Source organism: Hevea brasiliensis, chromosome 4 (genome assembly GCF_030052815.1).
Source record: "Hevea brasiliensis isolate MT/VB/25A 57/8 chromosome 4, ASM3005281v1, whole genome shotgun sequence".
Classification (NCBI taxonomy): Eukaryota; Viridiplantae; Streptophyta; class Magnoliopsida; order Malpighiales; family Euphorbiaceae; genus Hevea; species Hevea brasiliensis.
In genome coordinates this window covers 39,127,006-39,142,022 of record NC_079496.1, presented here as the reverse complement: position 1 = coordinate 39,142,022, position 15,017 = coordinate 39,127,006, and positions in this window count along the sequence as shown.

Sequence of the window (15,017 nt, the reverse complement as noted above, 5' to 3'; positions counted from 1 at the left end):
TTTTAGGATAAGAATTGCGATAATAAGCATGATTGGAATTAATTTTGAAAAAGTTTCTAGTGAGAGACATCTCCTAGACTATGATAAATTATAAAGTTAATTAGTAAGCCTAATTAGGCAAGGCAAGAGGACCTAAAAGTAAGTTGTAGTAATATATCTGCCCTAGATGGAAGTAAAGGTATTACTGTTGATAGATGTCAGTAAGTACCATAATCAAAATAAGTTTAAGATATTAGTGGATTTGGAAGAAATAAGATATAGGGAAGTTTGATCTATTGGGATGTATCGTAGTAACTATGCAAAATACTTGATGCTTGTGCTGTAAGCTGCAGATTACAGTATTGACTTGAGATTTATTGCGTAGAGCTACGTACTACCCAATAGTACATAAGGATAAGAATAGTTATAAATGATTTTCGCTATGGTATAAATATATCAGAATAGAGTTTTATTACTAGAACTAAGTTTGAAAATCCTAATTCAGGATTTAAAACTCTATAATTAGAATATCAAAATATCATGGTTGCAAGGTAGTGAGAGTTAAAGACTCTGTTACCCTAGCATGAATTACAGTACACCAAGAATTATTATGGGACTAGAGATTTTAGCATGGTAAAAATTTAAAAATAACACCTATAGGGCTAAGTCATTCAATCTCCAATATGGAGTTTATAGTTGTTCTGGTATTGCAATGGATCTTTTGCTCAAAGTTTAGTAAGAAACAATATTCTATTTGTGTAACGGTAAGACACAAAATATAATTTTGTTTCCCTAGAAGAGACAGGATGCTATGGATGACAATTATAACTTATAAAACAGTTAAGAAATGATATTCTCACGATACTTGATAATTCGATAGAAACTAGTTGGCCAGGTATTCTTTAGGAAGAGCACAATTTTATTGTGCGGATCATAAGGATTAGATTAGAATTCAAGTGGAACTTTTTAATAGCATGGGAAACAGGAGATTCCAGTAGACTCCCTTCTTAAGATTAAAGAATTGTTTATGGTTAAAAAAAATAAAAAGGTAATGATCACAGACCAGCGGAAAATAAGCTATAGAATATTGATAGATAAAAGAGTTGTGGAAGTAAAAATTTGAATAGTTAGTGCGAATGTAATAAAGAAACATTATGAATATTAGTTAAAGTACTGACTAGAATGGTCAGAGGACCAAATCAAGTAATATTGAAGTATAATGGATTTATTAGAGATGATAAGAGGTACTAAATTACGACTCGAAAGCCAAGTTAAGGAAGAAGATAAGATTAAGGAATAAAATAATTAAAGTTAAGTTGTGGAATGAAAAGAAACAAATAGAACAATAAGAAATGAGAAAAACACTAGATGAGAATTTGCCACCAGGGTAAACAACTTACTTAAGATACGTAATGATATCCCGAACTATTTTATCAAGAAGGAAATAAGTTAAACAAAAGCAAACAAGATAGTGCAAAATGGCACATAGGCCTTGGTCATAAATGGAGATAGTAAGATAATGGTTATGGACCTATGGCCAAGAAAGAGATAAGCAGTTCATATATGACCAACAAGGTCATTTAAGAAAAAAGACTATAAAGGAAAATAATTGTTAATACAACAAGAAAAGACTAAAATATTCTAAACTAAACTGAAGGTTGTATCAAATGATCAAGAGATTTGATAAGAAAAGAGTAAAACTGTCACACCCTACCCCTCTGTAAGGCATAACATGATCCCGTAGTATATCTAATGAATTACCAACTTCGTCTACTAATAACCCATTAAATACACTACAAGGGATTTTAAAACTTTTCTTACTTCTTTTACAGTGGTGAGTACTATTTACACGTGTTAAAAACCTTTTTCAACTGAAGTGATAGAACTAACACATTTGAATTATTTGGAATTTCTGTAAAAATTTTGGCAGAGTGCCATCTGTATTTTGGATAAAACAGTTCTTCAGAAAACCTATAAAAAGCACTTCAATATATTTCCAAATCTCAACTCCAACATATTTCTGAACTCAAATCCACAGTGATTTTTCAAAGACTGAGATACAAGAAATATAATATAATTTTTACAAGTCAAAATAACTCATAATTTACTTTATAACTTTAAGGTACAATTTTAATTTACAACTGCTCAAAACCAAAAATAATATGTACATACAGTGAACATACATTACAGTACAAAATGCAAAATGTGGTATACTCAATATACCCGATAATCTCTCACTGGATGTACTAGCAGCCTAGTCTGCACGCCTGTCTGTCTACTGCACTGCGACAGCAATGAAAAGCTATCGCTGAGACAATGTCTCAGTGGTGCACAACATTAACCAAATACAACTTTAAATCACAGTTCATAAATCATATAAATGATAGATACATAAAACCATTAGTTAAATTCAAGACCATGAATGTCATAAGGAATTTAACACAATATCACAATAAATCTCAGTAATCAAAACGTAGTTAAATTCAAAAGACAGTGAATGTCAATAATAGTTTAAACTCCATTTCACAAATTATCAAAGATCATAATAACACAATTTAGTCAAATAATTTACGAACACAGTGTTGCCAATTCATACACAACTTAAGCCATGACACAAAATTTCCGATCAATGCCGCGTTGTACACCACGACAAAGCAATCACAACCCCACTAATCGAAATCAATGAGGAAGGGAGCTAGCTATATAATGAGTACTCATCCGATCACCTCAACTGGTAAACCAGAGAGGGAGAAAAATAAACGATCACGACTCCATAAATGAAGAAGGAAAATAAACGATCACAATCCCATAAATGGAGAAGGAATGATATGATACTGTCATGCTAAGTGTGAACACAAAATCAATTCCAAACATTTTATTCAAATGATTCATGAGAATCCAATAAATTTTCAAAGTCATAATTTCATTCACAAAATGGCAACACAATTCATAATTAACTTCTTTTTTTCACAAATCACACTAAACCAATTTTTCCACAGTTTCAAACCATTTACAATGCTTTTCAAGCAATAAATGTCCATTCAAACACATTTCCATAATTGAAAACAATAATATACAAATAGTAATAATTTATTTCAATTGAGAAATTCAAAAGAAATAACTGTTGTGCAGAAACACAATTTAAAACAATAACATACAAATAATCATAATTTATTTCAATTGAAAAATTCAAAAGAAATAAATATTGTGCACAAACCTCTGATAACTGTCTCTTGGCCTTGACTCAGTGTTTCCTTCCCTTTCCCTGAGTCTTTGCTAACTGAGAAATACAATTTGAAGTGTTTCAATACTCATTTAAACTGTCTCTAACGATAATGTTTGATAATTAATTTACTGAATTCTAATATTTGTTTAGTCAACCTAATATGTCGACCCTCGATGCATTCTACATAAATTAGATTTTAAGGTTACCAATATGTCACATTCGATAGTCTTTTAGGGTTGGTACATGTTACGAAATTCATTTCCATGTATCTTGCATTTTCTTGCAATTTGCTGGATTCCGGGATACTAGTTTGACCTAGCCGGATGACCTAGTTTCCTCGGTTTTCGGGTTTCGGTCAAAACTAAAAACTTGTAGATCTATGTCTTATGGAACACGGGGAAAAATTTCAGGTCATTCTGAGTTATGTAGACCAAGTTATGGTCATTTTACTATTGCTGGTCAAATTGCATCAAAATTGGTCACTTTAGGTCAATTTAGGTCATTTTAGGTTCGGCCAGTTTTTGGACCCGAATTTGTGCTAGCTGTTTGACTTGCTTATGGTCATTTCTGGGCTTTTGTGTTGTCATAAGACTTGTAGATATGGTCTTAACTATTCATGGTTAAAATTTCAGGTCAATTGGACCTGTTTTGTGTGAGTTATGGCCTAAACACTAACTGCTGCCCAAATGGTCAATTTTCAGGCCTCAATTGCACTTAATCCGGATTTGGTCATTTTTCAAGCTACCTTACAAGCAGAATTTTGGCAAGCTTCCTTCATGAAAGTTGGCACATTTTGTGCCTAGTTTCACCTCCAATTGATCTCATACCAATTGGAGCCACACACTTAAAGTTATAGGCCTAAAATACAAACTGCCTTATTGCATTTCTTTCATACACATCAAGGATCACTCCTAACACTTACCAAACTCAATATTCAAGTCAATTCTGGTTGTATCATGACCTAAACATAATTCACAACACATTATAGGTCTTTTTGGCAGCTTACAATTACATTCAACATACACCATAAAGTGCAGAATTTGTCCAACTCAATTTACAACAATTCAATCACCAATTCATACTCATTTACATGTCCAACTTCACAACATCATACATGCACTCAAACTGCCATAACCCCTATCACAAAGAAACGTCATTATTCCATAAACCAAGCATGAATTCCAGTATTCTTCAAGAGCTAACAAACTGCCACAATGGTACATTTACATTCCATTAATTTCCAAGCTTTAAATTTCATTTCACATTTACATATACTAAGTGTACATCACCCAAACAATTTCCTACACAATATACATTTAATCAATCATTTAATTCACCATTTACAAGAAAAAATAAACTGCCTTCAAGGTGTTTTCATGGCTGCCAAAAGTACACATTCCCATTAAACATCAAACCTCAAAAATTTCTCCATAAATCAAGTACCCATAACATCATTACAAACTTTAATAAAACAATAATAAAAAACTCAAACTTATCACTTTGGAAATTCTTTAAAACTCCACAAAAACTTTCATTTCTTGCTGCCTATCTACTGCCCATGGTGTGAGGATCATTTTTTATGAAGACACTTGCAAGAAATCAAGGCTTGATCATGGATAACTTGAGCTCCATGCATGGTGTGGCCATGGGAGAGGTTTGAGAGCTTTCCTTCTTCCAAATGAATATTTCAAGTGGAGAAGATGAATTGCAGAATGTTAGTGGACATTTCTGTCCACTTAGGGTATTATATGGTATATAATAATTTACTTAGTGCTCCACTAACATAGGTTAATAATAAATAATGTTAAACTTTCCATATTCCCACATTAAGTCCCTAATTTTTGCTAATTGAATTAGGTACCACTAATTTAATTTTTCATGACATTTTACAAATATAATATCATGTATTTTTAATGGAAATTTAGGTCAAAAGACAACTCGGGGTGTCAAATGACCACAATGCCCCTGTTCGGGTTGCATTCCCGATTTTTCGGTAACACCGGGTTTTGTCCGTTTTTCGATTTCTCACTTTTCTTTGTACTAATTATTTAATTTTAATTTAATATTTCTAATGGTATTTGTATTTTAATAGGTGTCTATTAAAGTCCTAAAAATATTTTCCAGGGTTCCCCGTGGTCCAGGGCTAGTCAACGGTCCACGCCGTGACTTCCTGGTGCGGTCACCCATCGCTAGGGTTCTCGGCTCGCTTAACTTGGTTACATTTCTTTGCTATTAATTTTCCTTTGTTTTTCTTGTATTTTCTTTTCTTGTATTTCATTATTTTATGTCTCCTCACTCATATCGAAGTGTAGTTCTAGGCATTCTAGCTGTCCGGACAACACTAGTCACTGGAACAGTAGAACGCACTACCGAACATAGTGGTGTTACAATTCTCCCCCTCTTAGTTAAATTTCGTCTCGAAATTTTACCTGGCATTAGTCTCTGAACAGCTGTGGGTGCTGTCTCCTCATATCCTCTTCACGTTCCCAAGTAGCTTCCTGGTCTGAATGATGGTTCCACAGCACTTTAAACAGGTGTATCTGTTTATTCCTTAGCTGCTTCACCTCATAAGCCAGAATTTTTTATGGGTTCTTCCTCATATGAGAGGTCTAGATTTACCTCAATCTCTTCAATTGATAGTACATGAGATAGGTCTGATTTGTACCTCCTTAACATGGACACATGGAAGACACTGTGTATCCTTGCTAACTCCTGTGGTAATGCCAACCGATATGCCAAAGGACCCACTCTTTCCAGAACCTCATATGGTCCGATGAAACGAGGACTCAGTTTCTCCTTTCTGCCAAATCTCATAATCCTCTTCCAAGGAGAAACTTTGAGGAATACTTTATCACCCACTACATATTTAATATCTCTTCTCTTCAGATCAACATAAGACTTCCGATGCAGCGACCTTGAGACTATCTCTGATCAATTTGATCTTTTCCTATGTCTGCTGAACAATTTCTGGCCCAATCATCTTTCTTTCACCAACTTCATCCCAACACAGGGGAGTTCTGCACTTTCTGGCATATAAAGCTTCATATGGAGGCATCCCAATGCTTGATTGGTAGCTGTTGTTATAAGCAAACTCAATCAAAGGCAAGTGTGTATCCCAACTACCTTCAAACTCAATCACACAAGCCCGTAGCATATCCTCCAATATCTGAATAACCCTTTCAGGTTGGCCATCTGTCTGTGGGTGGAATGTTGTGCTGAAGTTCAATCTAGTTCTTAGGGCTCTCTGAAGACTACCCCAGAATCTAGAAGTGAACCTAGGATCTCTATCAGATACAATCGATACTGGCACTCCATGCAAATTTACAATTTGATATATATACAATCTGGCAAATCTTTCCAGGCTATAGTCCATCCGAACTAGCAAAAAGTGAGCAGACTTGGTTAGTCTATCAACTATAACCTATACTGCATCATGACTATTCTGTGTCCTCGGAAATCTCATCACAAAATCCATAGTTATCTGTTCCCTTACAATGTTTCATAGGGTGCCACTTGTATGCTAGCTTGACACTTATTAATGTATACAAATTCTGTTAGTAGGATGTATCTGTCCCATCTCCCTCGGATTCAAGGACAGAAGTTCTCAGTATATTCTCGAGGGTTCATTACATTTTACAGGTTATTATTATTATCATTTCATTTCATTATTTATAGAAACTCAATGAGTTTCAAATTTTACCTGAATCACTTGTTTCGACTGTCCATCCGTCTAAGGATGATAAGTCGTACTGATATCTCTAAACTTATAGCAATTACTGTGGTACAGGTAATTCACATTAATATAACTGAGTCACTGACTCTAGCTATCTTACAAGTGTAGTCGTTTGATAGGCTAGTTCTGAAGTTTTAAATTTCTTACTAGAATTTTCACATTTATTTCCAGTAATAGTACTTTATTCGGGCGCAACTGTATCGATTTATAGATTACTTACAAATATTCTTAATTTATCGTACCACGAGGAAGCACGTAGCTCTACACAATAATCCCTTGTCGGTACTATAATCTACAGCTTACAGTATAAACATCAAGAACATTGCATAGTTACTACGATACATCCCAATAGATCAAATTTTCTGATATTTTATCCTTTTCGAATTTACTAATATCCAAAACTTATTCTGATTACAATATCCATTAACAATTACTAATAGTAACATCCTTGCCCTCATCTAGAGCAATTCTATTACTGTAACTTACTTTTACGTCCTCTTGCCTTACATTAAGTAGGCTTGCCGTTTAGCTTTATAATTTATGGTGTGTTAGAAAATACTTGTCGTCGATAAACTCTTTTAAAACAAATTTCACTTGTCATCACAATCCTTATCTTAAAGAACTAATCACTAATGCATCAAAATTTATTACCCTGTAAAGGAATAACAATAGAACATATAATTCTAACACTAACATAAAAGTATGCAGACCCCCGGTTAAACAATACATAAACGAAGAGTGCCATCCTTCTTCTTAACAAACAATACTGGCGCTCCCCATGGTGACACACTAGGGCGGATGAAGCCTTTTTCAAGTAGTTCTTGTAACTGTACGTTTAACTCCTTCAACTCTACTGGTGCCATTCTGTATGGTTTTATGGAGATTGGATCCACACCAGGCATAACATTAATTTCAAATTGTACCTCTCTTTCTAAAGGTAATCCTGGCAATTCATCAGGAAACACATCTGGAAAGTCATATACTGTAGGGATGTCTTTCAATGCTGGACTCCCCACTTGGGTGTCTACCACATGTGCCAAGTATGCTTCACACCCCTTTCTGATCATTTTTCTGGCTAGTGTAGCCGAAATGATATTTGATGGCAATAGCTGCCTCTCCCCATGTATTACCACATCACTGTACTGAGGGAGACCGAAAGTGACTGTCTTTAGCCTACAGTCAATCATGGCATGATGCCTAACTAACCAATCCATGCCCAAGATGATATCATAATCTCTGAAGGGCATTTCAATGAAATCAGATAGAAAAGTGTGTCCTTGGATCACCAAAGGACAATCTCTATACATTTTATTAACCCTGACCTCCTGTCCTAACGGACTTGTTACTAGCACCTCAAAGTCCATTTTTGTACATGGAACAACAATGCAATCAATGATGCTAGCACTCACATAAGAATGGGTAGAACTCGGATCAAATAACACAAACACATCTTGATTAAAAGTTGAGAAGGTACCAGCCACAACATCAGATGTCTCGGCCTCTTCTCTCTGTCTCATTGCATAGATTCTGACTGGAGCACTGTCTTGCTCTGAATGTTTCACTGTGCCTTGGCTATCTACTAGGCTACCTCTACCCCTGCCTCTACCTCTGCTGGGTGGTTGTGAACTTCTGATGACAGGGCTCTGAACTGACCCTTCTGCAGTAGTAGGAGGTGGTCCAACTCTACGAGTATTGGTGCAGTCCTTGGCAAAGTGTCCTGTGCCTCCACAGTTATAACAGGCTCCAATAGCCTTGTAGCATATCGCACTATGATATCTTCCACAAGTTTCACATTGGCAAGGACGGTAAGAACTTCTAGTTGTTCGATGACTGGACCTTGGTGGTCTCTGCCTTGATGATCCACCTCTGTTATATCCTTGAGCTCGGGGCTCCTCAAATTCTTTTCTCTTTCTCAAATTATTGCTTGAGCTCTGACCCATAGGTTTCTCTCTCTTCTCTACTTCATGTTGCCCTTGTGGGGGTTGGGCCTGTACTTGAGCTTGAGCTGACAGAGTATCAGCCATTTTTGCAGTAATTTATACTGGTAAAACTGGTACAGTCGAGCCCTCGACACATTGTGAGCTGGGGCCTCAACTTGTACCTCAGCCTCTATCGATTGATCAACTGAATGATCACCCTCTTCCATAGTCAATTCGAGGATCTTAGACCTTCCGAACAATTAACACAAGGAGATTTCCTCCCGTTAGTGCATATTTATAATGTAATGTACTGTATGTATCAAACAATGATATTGAGCAGTTGTACTATGAAGAAAGAATATTCAAATTACAGGTGAAAATAGAATTTTAAAAACTTTGCTCTGATACCACTAAAACATGTCACACCCTACCCCTCTGTAAGGCATAACATGATCCCATAGTATACCTAATGAATTACCAACTTCGTCTACTGATAACCCATTAAATATACTACAAGGGATTTTAAAACTTTTCTTACTTCTTTTACAGGGGTGAGTACTATTTACAGGTGTTAAAAACCTTTTTGAACTGAAGTGATAGAACTAACACATTTGAATTATTTGGAATTTCGATAAAAATTTTGGCAAAGTGCCATCTGTATTTTGGATAAAACAGTTCTTCAGAAAAACCTGTAAAAAGCACTTCAATATATTTTCAAATCTCAACTCCAACATATTTCTCAACTCAAATCCACAGTGATTTTTCAAAGATTGAGATACAAGAAATATAATACAATTTTTACAAGTCAAAATAACTCATAATTTACTTTACAACTTTAAGGTACAATTTTAATTTACAACTGCTCAAAACCAAAAATAATATGTACATACAGTGAACATACATTACAGTACAAAATGCAAAATGTGGTATACTCAATATACCCGATAATCTCTCGCTGGATGTACTAGCAGCCTAGTCTGCTGCCCTGTCCGTCTGTCTACCTGCGACAGCAATGAAAAGCTATCGCTGAGACAATGTCTCAGTGGTGCACAACATTAACCAAATACAACTTTAAATCACAGTTCATAAATCATATAAATGATAGATACGTAAAACCATTAGTTAAATTCAAGACAATGAATGTCATAAGGAATTTAACACAATATCACAATAAATCTCAGTAATCAAAACGTAGTTAAATTCAAAAGACAGTGAATGTCAATAAGAATTTAAACTCCATTTCACAAATTATCAAAGCTCATAATAACACAATTTAGTCAAATAATTTACGAACACAGTGTTGCCAATTCATACACAACTTAAGCCATGACACAAAATTTTCGATCAATGCCGCGTTGTACACCACGACAAAGCAATCACAACCCCACTAATCGAAATCAATGAGGAAGGGAGCTAGCTATATAATAAGTACTCATCCGATCACCTCAACTGGTAAACCAGAGAGGGAGAAAAATAAACGATCATGACTCCATAAATGGAGAAGGAAAATAAACGATCACAACCCCATAAATGGAGAAGGAATGATATGATACTGTCATGCTAAGTGTGAACACAAAATCAATTCCAAACATTTTATTCAAATGATTCGTGAGAATCCAATAAATTTTCAAAGTCATAATTTCATTCACAAAATAGCAACACAATTCATAATTAACTTCAATTTTCACAAATCACACTAAACCAATTTTTCCACAGTTTCAAACCATTTACAATGCTTTTCAAGCAATAAATATCCATTCAAACACATTTCCATAATTGAAAACAATAATATACAAATAGTAATAATTTATTTCAATTGAGAAATTCAAAAGAAATAACTGTTGTGCACAAACACAATTTAAAACAATAACATACAAATAATCATAATTTATTTCAATTGACAAATTCAAAAGAAATAAATATTATGCACAAACCTCTGATAACTGTCTCCTGGCCTTGACTCAGTGTTTCCTTCCCTTTCCTTGAGTCTTTGCTAACTGAGAAACACAATTTGAAGTGTTTTAGTACTCATTTAAACTGTCTCTAACGATAATGCTTGATAATTAATTCACTGAATTCTAATATTTGTTTAGTCTACCTAATATGTCGACCCTCGATGCATTCTACGTAAATTAGGTTTTAAGGTTACCAATATGTCACATTCGATAGTCTTTTAGGGTTGGTACATGTTATCAAATTCATTTCCATGTATCTTGCATTTTCTTGCAATTTGCTGGATTCCGGGATACTAGTTTGACCTAGCCGGACGACCTAGTTCCCTCGATTTTCAGGTTTTGATCAAAACTACAAACTTGTAGATCTATGTCTTATGGAACACGGGGCAAATTTTCAGGTCATTCTGAGTTATGTAGACCAAGTTATGGTCATTTTACTATTGCTGGTCAAATTGCACCAAAATTAGTCACTTTAGGTCACTTTAGGTCATTTTAGGTTCGGCCAGTTTTTGGATCCGAACTTGTGCAAGCTGTTTGACTTGCTTATGGTCATTTCTGGGCTTTTGTGTCTTCATAAGACTTGTAGATATGGGTCTTAACTATTCATGGTTAAAATTTCAGGTCAATTGGACCTGTATTGTTTGAGTTATGGCCTAAACACTAACTGCTGCCCAAATGGTCAATTTTCAGGCCTTAATTGCACTTAATCCGGATTTGGTCATTTTTCAAGCTACCTTACAAGCAGAATTTTGGCAAGCTTCCTTCATGAAAGTTGGCAAATTTTGTGCCTAGTTTCACCTCCAATTGGTCTCATACCAATTGGAGCCACACACTTAAAGTTATAGGCCTAAAATACAAACTGCCTTATTACATTTCTTTCATACACATCAAGGATCACTCCTAACACTTACCAAACTCAATATTCAAGTCAATTCTGGTTGTATCATGACCTAAACATAATTCACAACACATTATAGGTCATTTTGGCATCTTATAATTACATTCAACATACACCATAAAGTGCAGAATTTGTCCAACTCAATTTACAACAATTCAATTACCAATTCATGCTCATTTACATGTCCAACTTCACACCATCATACATGCACTCAAACTGCCATAACCCCTATCACAAATTAACGTCATTATTCCATAAACCAAGCATGAATTCCAGCATTCTTCAAGAGCTAACAAACTGCCACAATGGTACATTTACATTCCATTAATTTCCAAGCTTTAAATTTCATTTCACATTTACATATACTAAGTATACATCACCCAAACAATTTCCTACACAATATACATTTAATCAATCATTTAATTCACCATTTACAAGAAAAATAAACTGCCTTCAAGGTGTTTCCATGGCTGCCAAAAGTACACATTCCCATTAAACATCAAACCTCAAAAATTTCTCCATAAATCAAGTACCCATAACATCATTACAAACTTTAATAAAACAATAATAAAAAACTCAAACTTACCACTTTGGAAATTCTTCAAAACTCCACAAAAACTTTCATTTCTTGCTGCCTATCTACTGCCCATGGTGTGAGGATCATTTTTCATGAAGACACTTGCAAGAAATCAAGGCTTGATCATGGAGAACTTGAGCTCCATGCATGGTGTGGCCATGGGAGAGGTTTGAGAGCTTTCCTTCTTCCAAATGAATATTTCAAGTGGAGAAGATGAATTGCAGAATGTTAGTGGACATTTCTGTCCACTTAGGGTATTATATGGTATATAATAATTTACTTAGTGCTCCACTAACATAGGTTAATAATAAATAATGTTAAACTTTCCATATTCCCACATTAAGTCCCTAATTTTTGCTAATTGAATTAGGTACCACTAATTTAATTTTTCATGACATTTTAAAAATATAATATCATGTATTTTTAATGGACATTTAGGTCAAAAGACAACTCGGGGTGTCAAATGACCACAATGCCCCTGTTCGGGTTGCATTCCCGATTTTTCGGTAACACCAGATTTTGTCTGTTTTTCAATTTCTCACTTTTCTTTGTATTAATTATTTAATTTTAATTTAATATTTCTAATGGTATTTGTATTTCAATAGGTGTCTATTTAAGTCCTAAAAATATTTTTCAGGGTTCCCCGCTGTTCAGGGCTAGTCAACGGTCCACGTCGTGACTTCCCGGTGCGGTCACCCATCGCTAGAGTTCTCGGCTCGCTTAACTTGGTTACATTTCTTTGCTATTATGTTTCCTTTGTTTTTCTTGTATTTTCTTTTCTTGTATTTCATTATTTTATGTCTCCTCACTCATATCGAATTGTAGTTCTAGGCATTCTAGCCGTCCGGATAACACTGGTCATTGGAACAGTAGAACGCACTACCGAACATAGGGGTGTTAAAAAAACTAAGTTCTCACTCATAGGATCATACAAGATCCTAGAAAGAGTAGATCCACTATGACACAGATTTGCTTACCTCTAAAATTGAAATGAATTTGAATCAAACTTATGACAAAAGCTCATAAGAAAATTGGCACACGAGGTGAGCAATCGATGAGTAAATAGTATTAGTTAAAGTGCTAAGGAACTATCATTCAGGTCGGGAAGCTACTTAGGAGCGTGAATAAGACATGAGGAGTTAGCACCCACAACTGTTCAGAGATTGATAACAGGTAAAATTTCGAGGATGAAATTATTTTAAGGGGGGAGAATTGTAACACCCCTATTTGTATAGCCTGGTATATTTCACTATTTCGGTGACCGGTGTCGATCCAGACAATTAAGGGGATTAGAACCATACTTAAGAAAACTAAATAAGCCATAAACACAAATAATTAGTAATTGCCAATTAATTAAGTATAAATAAGAAAAACAGAACATAAGAAGTTAAACGAGCTGAGAGTCACAGCGATGGGTGACCTTCTCGGGAACGACTGCGAAGTCATTTTAAACTCAAATTTCGAACCATAAAATGTGATGTCGCGGTCCTTAGGACCCTTATGAACACAGTGGAAAAGAGAAAATCATGAAAAAGAACTATTAAGTCAGTCAAATAATTAAGTCAGGGAGCTGGAAGAAATATTGAATTATTTGCAAACCAGGATGAACCGGCGAGGGGCAATTTGGTCAATTGACTCCGAGAGCTAACTTCTGACCTAACTGTCAAATAAAATTGGAGAAAAGAAAATTTCAGAATTGGGAATTAAATTAAAGAACTAATAGAAAAATAAATAGAAAAAAAAAGAAAATGGAAAATTCAAAAGGTGATGACATCATGCATGATCTCATGCATGATGCCATAAAAACAATACTTAATATATCAATTTAATTGGGATTTTTGGGTCTTCCATAAGGATAAAAACAAAACAAAAGGAAAAAAAAAAAAAAAGAGATAAAGGTCTTCTTCAAAACGTCACTTTCCCTCTCCCTCTCATCTCCATGGAAATTCATCCATTAAAGTTGTCATCAAGCTTTGAAACCCTCACTAAACCTCAACTTCTCCCATACTTGCTTCACAAAAACTTCTTCTAGTCACTTGGGAAGGAACTTGACAACAAAAAGAAAAAGAAAGGAAGAAGTTTTGAAGAAAAAGAAATTCTACATAAAAGGTTAGTAATCAAATTTGATAATTTAAGTTTGATTCTTATATTTCTAACTTATTGAGCTTGTAAATAAACTTCAAATGGAAAGAAAATTTATTGAGGGATTATATAGAATTTTGGACAGCTGGGGTTTAGTTGGATAAAGTATAAATTTGTTTGAGCTAAATATGTTTGGAAGCTTAATTGAGTTAAAGGAGCATGTTTATAAGTGTTTAATTAGCTAAATGCAACAAATGACATGAATTAGGGTTTTGAACATTAGGGTTTAGAGACAAAAAATGTGAAGAAGTGCTAAATGATGTCTTTGACATAGTTTAAGAGAAGAAATTATCATTTGTGACCTAATTAAGTGTGTTAGAAGTGTTTAAATCAAAGCCAAATTCGGATTGAGTATGAAGTATGACCAAAAGTCAACTTTGAGGGACCAAAAATGAAATTTTACAAGTCCAATTGGTATGGGACCAATTGCGACTGAAAATAGGCACTAAATGACACAATATTCATTGAGGAAGCATGCCCAAAAAGTGACCAAAACCTAGTGAACAAACTAACCAAACTTGAAAATCTGCAGTATGAAGAGTACACATAAACAGTAATACTATTTGGGTCATAACTTGAGCTAGGAAG